Below are 9,670 nucleotides of genomic sequence, written 5' to 3'. Positions count from 1 at the left end.
CCCGCCTGGAGAACAGGGTGATGAAATAGCAAGTCAGGAGCCCGCCTGGAGAACAGAGTGAAGAAAGAAAAACTCAAGGATCAAAGTGATGAAATAACAAGTCAGGAGCCCGCCTGGAGAATAGGGTGAAGAAACGAAAAGTCAAGCAACAAAGCGAAGCAATTGAAAGCCAAGCAACAAGTTGGAAGAAATTGCAAGTCAGGAGCCCGCCTGAAGAATAGGGTGATAAAAGTCGAGTCAAGAGCCAACAGAAGTTGTATAAATAGGATTTTGTAATTTCATTTATGTTTTAACTTGTTAAATTTTCATTTTTGATGTAATAACAGAGCCACGAACCGTAACCTCGATGGAACCTCACTCGACTCTCCAACTCGGTATAGTCCACTTCTCTTCCAATCCTTTGAAATACCCGTGACATGATTCTCTCATGACTTGGGTAGATAGGGTGTCCGACAGGAGTCGATTGTCCTTCCTTCTTTTACTCCTCTCTTTGAATAATGATTGAGACAAAATTCAGTCTCGTTGTCTACTTCTTTGTCTGAAAACACTTCATGTTTACATTCAAAGGGGGCATGATGTAGACACCTAATTTCATCCCTCCCCGATGTCGTTTTACCCATTTTTACCTTAAAAGTTCAATTTTTATTCACTTTTACCCGTTTTTATTTTATCCTACCGTGTACCCTCACCCATGTTATTATACCCTCACAAAATACAAAAAAAATAACAAACTCCCTAACAATTCCTATCCTATCCTAACCCCTACATCTTATCCTAACAACCCATCCAATCAAAATAAACCACATCACACCCTACCCCCTACCCCATGTGACCCCACCTACCTAACCTCACTACCCCACCCTCACCTCACAACATATATACACACACAAAGGGACCATATGAGGAGTTTTTTTTTTAAAAAAAGGGGGTCAGACACCATTCTTTTCTTCTTCTTGGGCTTCTGGGCTCCCAAACACAACAACACCATTCTCAATTCTATTCACACACCCATACACAGACGGGACTCACCTCACAAAAAGCCATTTTTCGTTACACACAGGGGACACACACTCATCTTCTTCCTTTTTTTTCATTCATCACTCATCACTCGCACATCCATCGATATACACAAACACACAGTCACAACAAACACACTAACATAAGCGCCCACACACATAGTGAAAGGTGGAAAATTCAGAGAGATTGAGACATAAGTTTGAGGGGATTGAGTCGGAGTGTGATTGAAGAGAGAGGATGAAAATCGAAGGAAATTAAGAGAGATTGAGCATGAGAGAGAGAGAGAGAGAAAAATAGAGGGATCAATTAACGGCGAGTATCTCACGGGAAATCCATCGAAATTTTATTCGGTCAGCCATCGGGAGATGCCTAGTGACGGTTTATCGCTATTCCGGCGAAAAGCAATCGGAAAACGACGTCACCAGAAATCAATCTTTCCCAAAATTCCTTTTGAATCGTATATGTGTTGGTATTCCGCTTGGATTTTTATGTGTGTTGTTTTCGAGATTCGTCTTCTTCAAGAAACTGCGTTCAAATCAGATTTCTTAGGGGGTTTTCATGGTTGATTCATCTCGTTGTTTGGTGGTTTTGGGGTTCGTATTGAGGATTGTTCGATTGGCATCGTTCAAGGTTGAGATTGCTCGAGTTGAGGTTTTCCCGGTTTTGGTCCGTTGGTTCATCTTATTTAATCGAAACAACACTTTGATCCCGAAAGGTCCAATTTCTAACTCTATTTTTCTTAAATTCCATGTGACTGTGTTTTGTGATTTTTGGATTGATTTGCTGCGATATGTGTTTGTGTTGAATGATTGATCTCGAACGGTGCAATTTGGATGAAAACGATATCTTGTGGATAATTGAAATCGGTAATTAGTTAACAAAATCGAGGTGAGAATGGGAAACGGATAGAAAAATTAATGTGATTTATTCGTATTGATTGATTGATGTTTGTTTTGTTGTAAATTAGGCGTTGGATTTGTTAAGTTTTGATAATATCACATTTGGATCAAATAGATAGGCGAAGGTAGGTTCGGGTAGGCAAAATTTAGAATTGATGGATTGTTGGAATGTTTGAAATATTTGTGGAATGGTTCTGATTTATGCATTGAGATTCAATTGTATAATTTGGCAGGGGAATGCCCCGAAGTATCTGTATATATTTAGTCCCCGGGGAATGCCCCGAGGTATCATGTATCCGGAGGACGTTCGTGATGAAGGCCCGAGGCGTCGGGTAGAACATTAGTTTAGAATTAATTTAGCATAGGTTTATATTTCTGCATTTCTTTTCATACCCCGGACTGTATAATTGGACTGGACATTACATTTTGGATTGTTTTTGTTTTGTTTATCATTTGATTGTTTTGCGTGCCTCTGTGTGGTTTATACATTTCGTAGTGTCAAAATAGTTGATACACCCTACCTAGCGACCGTGGTTGAACCACGGGATCGAGAGGTGCCTAATACCTTCCCCTCGGTCAATAGAATTCCTTAGCCGGAATCTCTGTTCGTAAACCAGTTCAAAGAGTCAAACGGTTTTAAAAAGGATTTTCTAATGGTGACTTGGCATGCCAGATTATGCCATGTGGCGACTCTGAGTAAAAAATGTAAATAATCCTTTTCCGAAATAAATTTTCATATTTTATCACTTTAATAATTAAAACCCTTTCAAACATTAATTTATAACCATTTTTTTAGAGTACGTAAAAAGGGGTGTGACAGTGTTGTGGGTTTTGGCAAATTTCTGGTGAGTGTTGGTGAGGATGAGTGTATTAATGGTCTTTTTTTTAGTGGTGGGGCCTGTGAGTGTATATGTTATTATTAAATCCTTCCCTGGGTCCTAGTAATCTGTTATTATAACCAAAGATGGAAAAATGTGATTTAGGGGGGGTCACGTGGCAGGGGTAGGGGTGCTAAGGTGTCCGCTTTTAATTGGAGAGGTTGTTAGGATAGGATTAGAACAAGGTAAAATTTATTAAGGGTTGTTATTTTTGTCATTTTATGGAGGGATAATTACATGGTTGAGGGTACGCGGTAGAATAAGGTAAAATGGTAAAAATATTTTCGGGGAGGGACAAAATTACGTGTCTACATCATACCCCTCTTTGCATGTAAACACAAAGTGTTTTCATTCAAAGAAGTAGACAACGAGACAGAATTTTGACCTGATCATTATTCAAAGCAAGAAGGACAACCAAGTCTTGACTTAGGACATCCTACCTACCCAAGTTATGAGGGAGTCAAGTCCCAGGTATCTTAAAGGATTGGAAGGAGATGGACATTATCGAGTTGGGGAGTCGAGTGAGGTCCCGTCGAGGTTCCGGTCCGCGGCTCTGTCATTACATCAAAAATGAAAATTACAAGTTAAACAAAAATGAAAATCACAAAAATCCTATCTATACAGCTTCTTTTGGACTCTTGACTTGAGTTTCATCACCCTATTATTCAGGCGGGCTTCTGACTTGCAATTTCTTCAACTTGTTGCTTGCCTTTCAATTTCTACACCCTGTTCTCCGGGCGGGTTCCTGACTTGCTATTTCATCAACTTTTTGCTATGCTTTCAATTTCTTCACCCCACTTGCTATTTTTCAATCTGTTTAACTTTTAATTTCTTCACTTTGTTGCTTGGTTTTCCATTTATTCGCCCTGTGCTTCGGGAAGGCTCCTGAAATCACATCAAAACTGGAAAGAAAATTATCCCAACCCAAACAAAAATTATTATAAAGAGAAATTTCGTTTGCCAGAAAAGTAAAGTTCCAAAAACAAGAATTAAATTTTGCCCCAGTTTATCATCAAAGGACTTTGATGAAAGTCACATCATTATAGGAATTAAGGAGCATGACTCGACTAAAAGGTACGCCTTATAGGAATCAAGGGGAATGACTCGACTGAAAGGTACATTTTATAGGAATCAAGGGGAATGACTCGACTAAAAGGTATGTCTTATAGGAATCAGGGGAGTTGACTCGACTAAAAGGTACGTCTTCTAGGGGTCAAGGGAAATGACTCGACTAAAAGGTACGCCTTCTATGGGTCAAGGGAAATGACTCGATTAAAAGGTATGCCTTATAGGAATCAAGGGGGATGACTCGACTAATTGGTACGTCTTCTAGGGGTCAAGGGGAATGACTCGACTAAAAGGTACGTCTTATAGGAATAAAGGGGGATGACTCGACTAAAAGGTACGTCTTATAGGAATCAAGGGGATGAATCGACTAAAAGGTACGTCTTATAGGAATCAAAGGGAGATGACTCGACTAAAAGGTACGTCTGATAGGAATCAAAGGGAGATGACTCGACTAAAAGGTACGTCTTATAGGAATCCAAGGAAATGACTCGACTAAAAGGTACATCTTCTAGGGGTCAAGGGGAATGACTCAACTAAAAGGTACGTTTTCTAGGAATCAAAGGAGATGACTCGACTAAAAGGTACGTCTTATAGGAATCAGAGGAAATGACTCGACTAAAGGGTATGTCTTATAGGAATCAAAGGGAATGACTCGACTAAAAGGTACGTCTTATAGGAATCAGAGGAAATGACTCGACTAAAAGATACGTCTTCTAGGAGTCAAAGGGAATGACTCGACTAAAAGGTACATCTTATAGGAATCAAAAGAAATGACTCGACTAAAAGGTACATCTTATAGGAATCAAAGGGAATGACTCGACTAAAAAGTACGTCTTCTAGGGGTCAAGGGGGATGACTCGACTAAAAGGTACGTCTTATAGGAATCATGGGGGATGACTCGACTAAAAGGTACGTCTTATAGGAATCAAGTGAGATGACTCGACTAAAAGTTACGTCTTGTAGGAATCAAGGGGAATGACTCGACTAAAAGGTACGTCTTATAGGAATCAAGGGAGATGACTCGACTAAAAGGTATGTCTTCTAGGAATCAAGGGAGATAACTCGACTAAAAGGTACGTCTTCTAGGAATCAAGGGAGATGACTCGACTAAAAGGTACGTCTTCTAGGAATCAAGGGAGATGACTCGACTAAAAGGTACGTCTTCTAGGAATCAAGGTTTTCCTTCATTCTAATTAACCCATCAAGAATCTCCACGAGAAATAAAGAAGTCTCTTCTCTTCTCTCTCTATTCTTCTTCCTCTTTGCTTTATATTTCATAACAAATAATACAAATTAAACCTTTTTTCTGTTTCCTAACCGGTGTTCGGTACCCACATTAGAGACCCGACTAATCCAGATCGTGCACTGTAGGGCCCATTCTAGGGGGTGGCGCTCCCAATAGAATTTTCTCCATACCCAGGACTCGAACCCGAGACCTTTAATTAAGGGTGGAGTTGTCCCACCTCTACACCACAACCCATGCTGGTAAACCTGTTTGTTTGATGAAACACACTAGGATTTTTGGCGCAATGACAATGAGCATTAGTGTTTTGTCTTGCCTGACAATACATTGCCTGGTGTTGTGGGGCGGCATGGTGTTGAGTTGGTCATTAGTGGTATTTGCTAGTGGAGGCGGTTCACGTGGTCAGTGGCGAAGCCAAAATTTTCATTAAGGGGTTTAAAATGTACACGCGAACTAGCTAAAGGGGTTCAATATCTACTATATATAAACATAAAAAATAATTTAACCATGTATAAATAATGTAATTTTTCGTCCAGAGAAGTTTGAAACCCTCTAAATATATGCTGGCTCCGCACCTACATGTGGTTGTTCTTGGTGCGTACTATTATATACAGGTGGTGGTGATTGTGGTGGTTGAGCGATAGAAGTTGGTGATGGAAGTGTTACGAGGATGATGATGGTGGTTGCACATAGTGATTTCAGAATAATATTGGCAATGGTAATAGCACACCAAGGGCAGACAGTGATGATTGTTTTATGTTATAATGATTTCAATTTAATCCGTCTATCTGACACCTACGAACTTAAACTTAAGCGTATACTAGTTACTACATATGTTCATGAAGTCTCACCCACATTCAGACTCGTTAACATTATATTCCATCACATTTTCACTTCAAAATTTAACTTCTCTAAATCAAATAATTATATTTTAATATTTAATTACTGTGGATTAATTTAAATTTCGAAACAAGAGCTGTATAGCGTTAAGAATTCATACAAAACATATTACTAAAATGTAAAATATATACAGAATTCCACTAACCTTATGTCTAGTTGTCTAGTTGGATGTGTCTCTTTTATTATTTAGCTATATTACAAGAAAAAAAGGTTAAATATTCTGTTAACTGCTGCCAAGTGCCAAGTTAGCTACTTCATTTATTAATTAATCACGCACCAAATTCCAAATTAAACAGAAGAATCGTTATCAGGAATATAGAGAAGATATTAAAAAAGTATATGTCGGATTTTGTCATTTCCCACATAAATCCCCAAGTCAAAGTCTTTGATTCGTTTTCCTTTTGTATTTTAATTTTCTGAATCACGAGATGAAATGTATATGTAATTATATAGCGTGTTAATTGTAATTATTCATGCAGCATTTGTCATGTAATTAGCTAGCCCATTTTTTAAAAAAATTTCTAGGGATTGATACTTAGTTGAAAATAAGGTCTCGATAAGCATCTTCTCGGGATTTTTGCCTTACTAGGTTAATATTGAAGTGTTTAATGTGCATATGAGTTCCATTTTTTCAATGGGTCGATGAAAATTCTTCTGATGATAGATGGTGGTTAGATTTGTTTTCAATATGATATTAAAGTGTGTGATCATCTTGTTTAAAAATTTAGTATATTAAAGCGAACACACTTTTATTTACTTAATTATATTCGCAGCATTTTTCCACAATAATCCGCTCTTTATTGTTATTTTATTAATTGAAGCACTTTGCTTGCAGCTTCCTCTATGGATTATTGAATTTATCTTCTGATCTTCTATTCTTAATGAAATTTTCTGTCGTATATATTGTTTTGGTTTGTAAACAAACGTGATTTTTTTTCTCTTTTTCTGTAATTGCTTTCTTAACGGCTAGACCAGATTGGAAATATTTTCAAGAAGTTATTAATTATCCAGATGCCAACTTCGTTATGTTATTTAATTTAATTCCAGTTGCATAAAGCAAACACGCAACTTAAGGGCTATATGTATATATGTGTGTTTAGGTCACGGATCCCTCTTGAGTTGAGCATATATAAGACAATGAAAAAATACATGTGGTATACAGCAGTGGCGGAGCTAGGATTTTCACTAAGGGGATTCATAAGTGAATATAAAAACTAATCGAGGGGGTTCAACATCTAATATATATACATAAAAACTAAATTAGCTTCTCTAATTATTAGATAAAAAAGTCACTCAACTTTACATTTAATAAATATTTCAAAAAGTCAGTGAACAACTTTTTATAATAAAAATAACCATTCAATTTTGCCTTAAGTATGCTAAAAATAATATTATGTTTCCTCCAAGTGATATTTTTAGGCTAAACTAAACGACATTCCATTCAAAAAACAATTTATTGACTTGGATTCAATAAAGTGAACATTCATAAAACGAACTAGCAAAATCCCCAATTCCATATATAAAAGTGCTATCTAGTAAGAGAATTTTGAATTGATTTTGATTCCTACGTTGCAACAAAATCTATTATCTCCATTTTAGCTCGATCGTGTGCAACAATGGTGTGGTTTACAAACTTAATAAATTAGGAGCTTCCATTTTACTTGTTGATATTGGTTGTTACTAGATATATATTGTATTACCCACCTTAATTTGCCTTTTTTTCTCACATAGATAGCTTTAGTGGAAGTTTGAATTGTCATGATTAATTACTAGCACTTGCAAAATATCAGGATTAGGTTTAATTCATAAAGTTCAAATGTGCTTAATTGATAGTGATGCATGATGAGTAGGAACAAAGATATTCAGGCTGTAACTCTAATTTTATCTTATCGGCGTAGTTTAACATAGAGTTGACAAAATTGGCCCAAGGAAATACATACTCGTACAATATATTTAAGTTTGAATAACTCAAGTCAACCCATTTTGACCAATCAAATTCAATTCATTTAAAACTTGTGTTAAATTGCTAATATGTAATCTAAATTAGCTCATAAAAATCTTGTCAAAATATACAATTTTTATCGTTTTTGATATTTTATAATAAGTCGTAATACAGAAAAAAATTCTTAGATAATTAAACAAATTAAGAGAAACAGACAAAGAAATGAAAGTTTTGTATTGAGTTTGACATGCTGAGCCATGACTCTTCGTTTAACCTATTTTTGATTCAGTTCAATTAAGTCTATATTCACTCATTTGTTAATCATCTGATTCAAGTATTACCAAAAAAGATGAATCATTTTTCTTTATACGGACTAAAAAAAATTTTATGTCATTATAAAAAGAGTAAATTATAATTTTGGCGGAGTCTGCGTCTGCCTTCTTTTCCAGAAATAGCATTCAGTGTGCTGAAAAGAAATAATATTTTTGGGTCCAGAATTTTTAAATAAAAGTTTGAAACATTGAATCAAAAAGAGTAATGTTCGAGCGAGGAATCCAAAAAATTAGTTTGAAAGTTTAGTCTTCAGAGAAGAATCCTATAAAGTGCGAATCGGAATTTAATCAAATCGTAATATAAATATCAGATATAATGTAAAACCAAAAGAATTTTGAGATATGATCATTTTTCTGTAAATTGAATTGGAATTATATTGAGCTTGAAAAAGTAGGAGCTATTTACTGATTTGCGAATTCTTTTTTTTTTAAATTCTCTTTTAATTACAAACCCTATTTGAATATGGACTAAAGTAAAAGGGCAGTCCAGTGCACTAGAGCTATCACTATGCGCGATTTCCGGGAAAGAGTCCCAGCACAAGATGTATTGTACGCAGTCTTACTTTGCATTTCTGCCATAGACTGTTTCCAAGGCTTGAATATGAACTAAAGTAACTGTCCAATTTCCAAATCCTAATTAGAAATATTGATTTGCTAATCTAAAATATGACTAGTCTCTTACATATAAATTCACCTTTACCAACATATCATGCATATATATATATATATTGTGTGCATAAACACACAAATTAAATTCATATAAGAATAAAAATATAGAAATTAGAACCACACAATTGGTCCCTATGGCTATTACCTTCCACTCCACTCGAAAAAAGTGTCAACAATCCTTCATATAATACCTCTATATAAACACCCATCCTTTATTATTCAGTCCAAGCCACTCCAACCAAAATTCCTTATTTCAACGCTTTGCAGAAAGTCCTTATCCATTGGATATATATAATTTCATCAGTGTCAGATTATTTCTTTGAATACCCAAAATTAAAAATTAAAAAAAATACTAGTATATATTATCAGAATGGGTAACGCAGATTATGAGTACCCATCAATGATGAATAATGGAGAGCACACAGGCATAGGCATACACAAAGTTGAACTACCACCACCACAATCTTTTTTCAAGTCACTGAAAAATACTGTTGTTAAAGTTGAGGATTTATGAAGACAATAATTGAAATCTGTCATTGTTGTGCAGTTAACCTTGAGCTTTGATTGAGAGAGAGAACTGAGAGAAGATCACAAGAAGATATTTTGTGAAATGGTAACTAACTCTATTCCATGAATGCAAAATCAACATATATACAAGTGTGTGTAGGTGCCAGCTGTCAACAACTATCTAACTAACTAAGTCTAGTCAGCTAACTAACTAC

Source organism: Capsicum annuum, chromosome 6, assembly GCF_002878395.1.
Source record: "Capsicum annuum cultivar UCD-10X-F1 chromosome 6, UCD10Xv1.1, whole genome shotgun sequence".
Taxonomy (NCBI): domain Eukaryota; kingdom Viridiplantae; phylum Streptophyta; class Magnoliopsida; order Solanales; family Solanaceae; genus Capsicum; species Capsicum annuum.
This window is presented reverse-complemented; position numbering follows the sequence as displayed.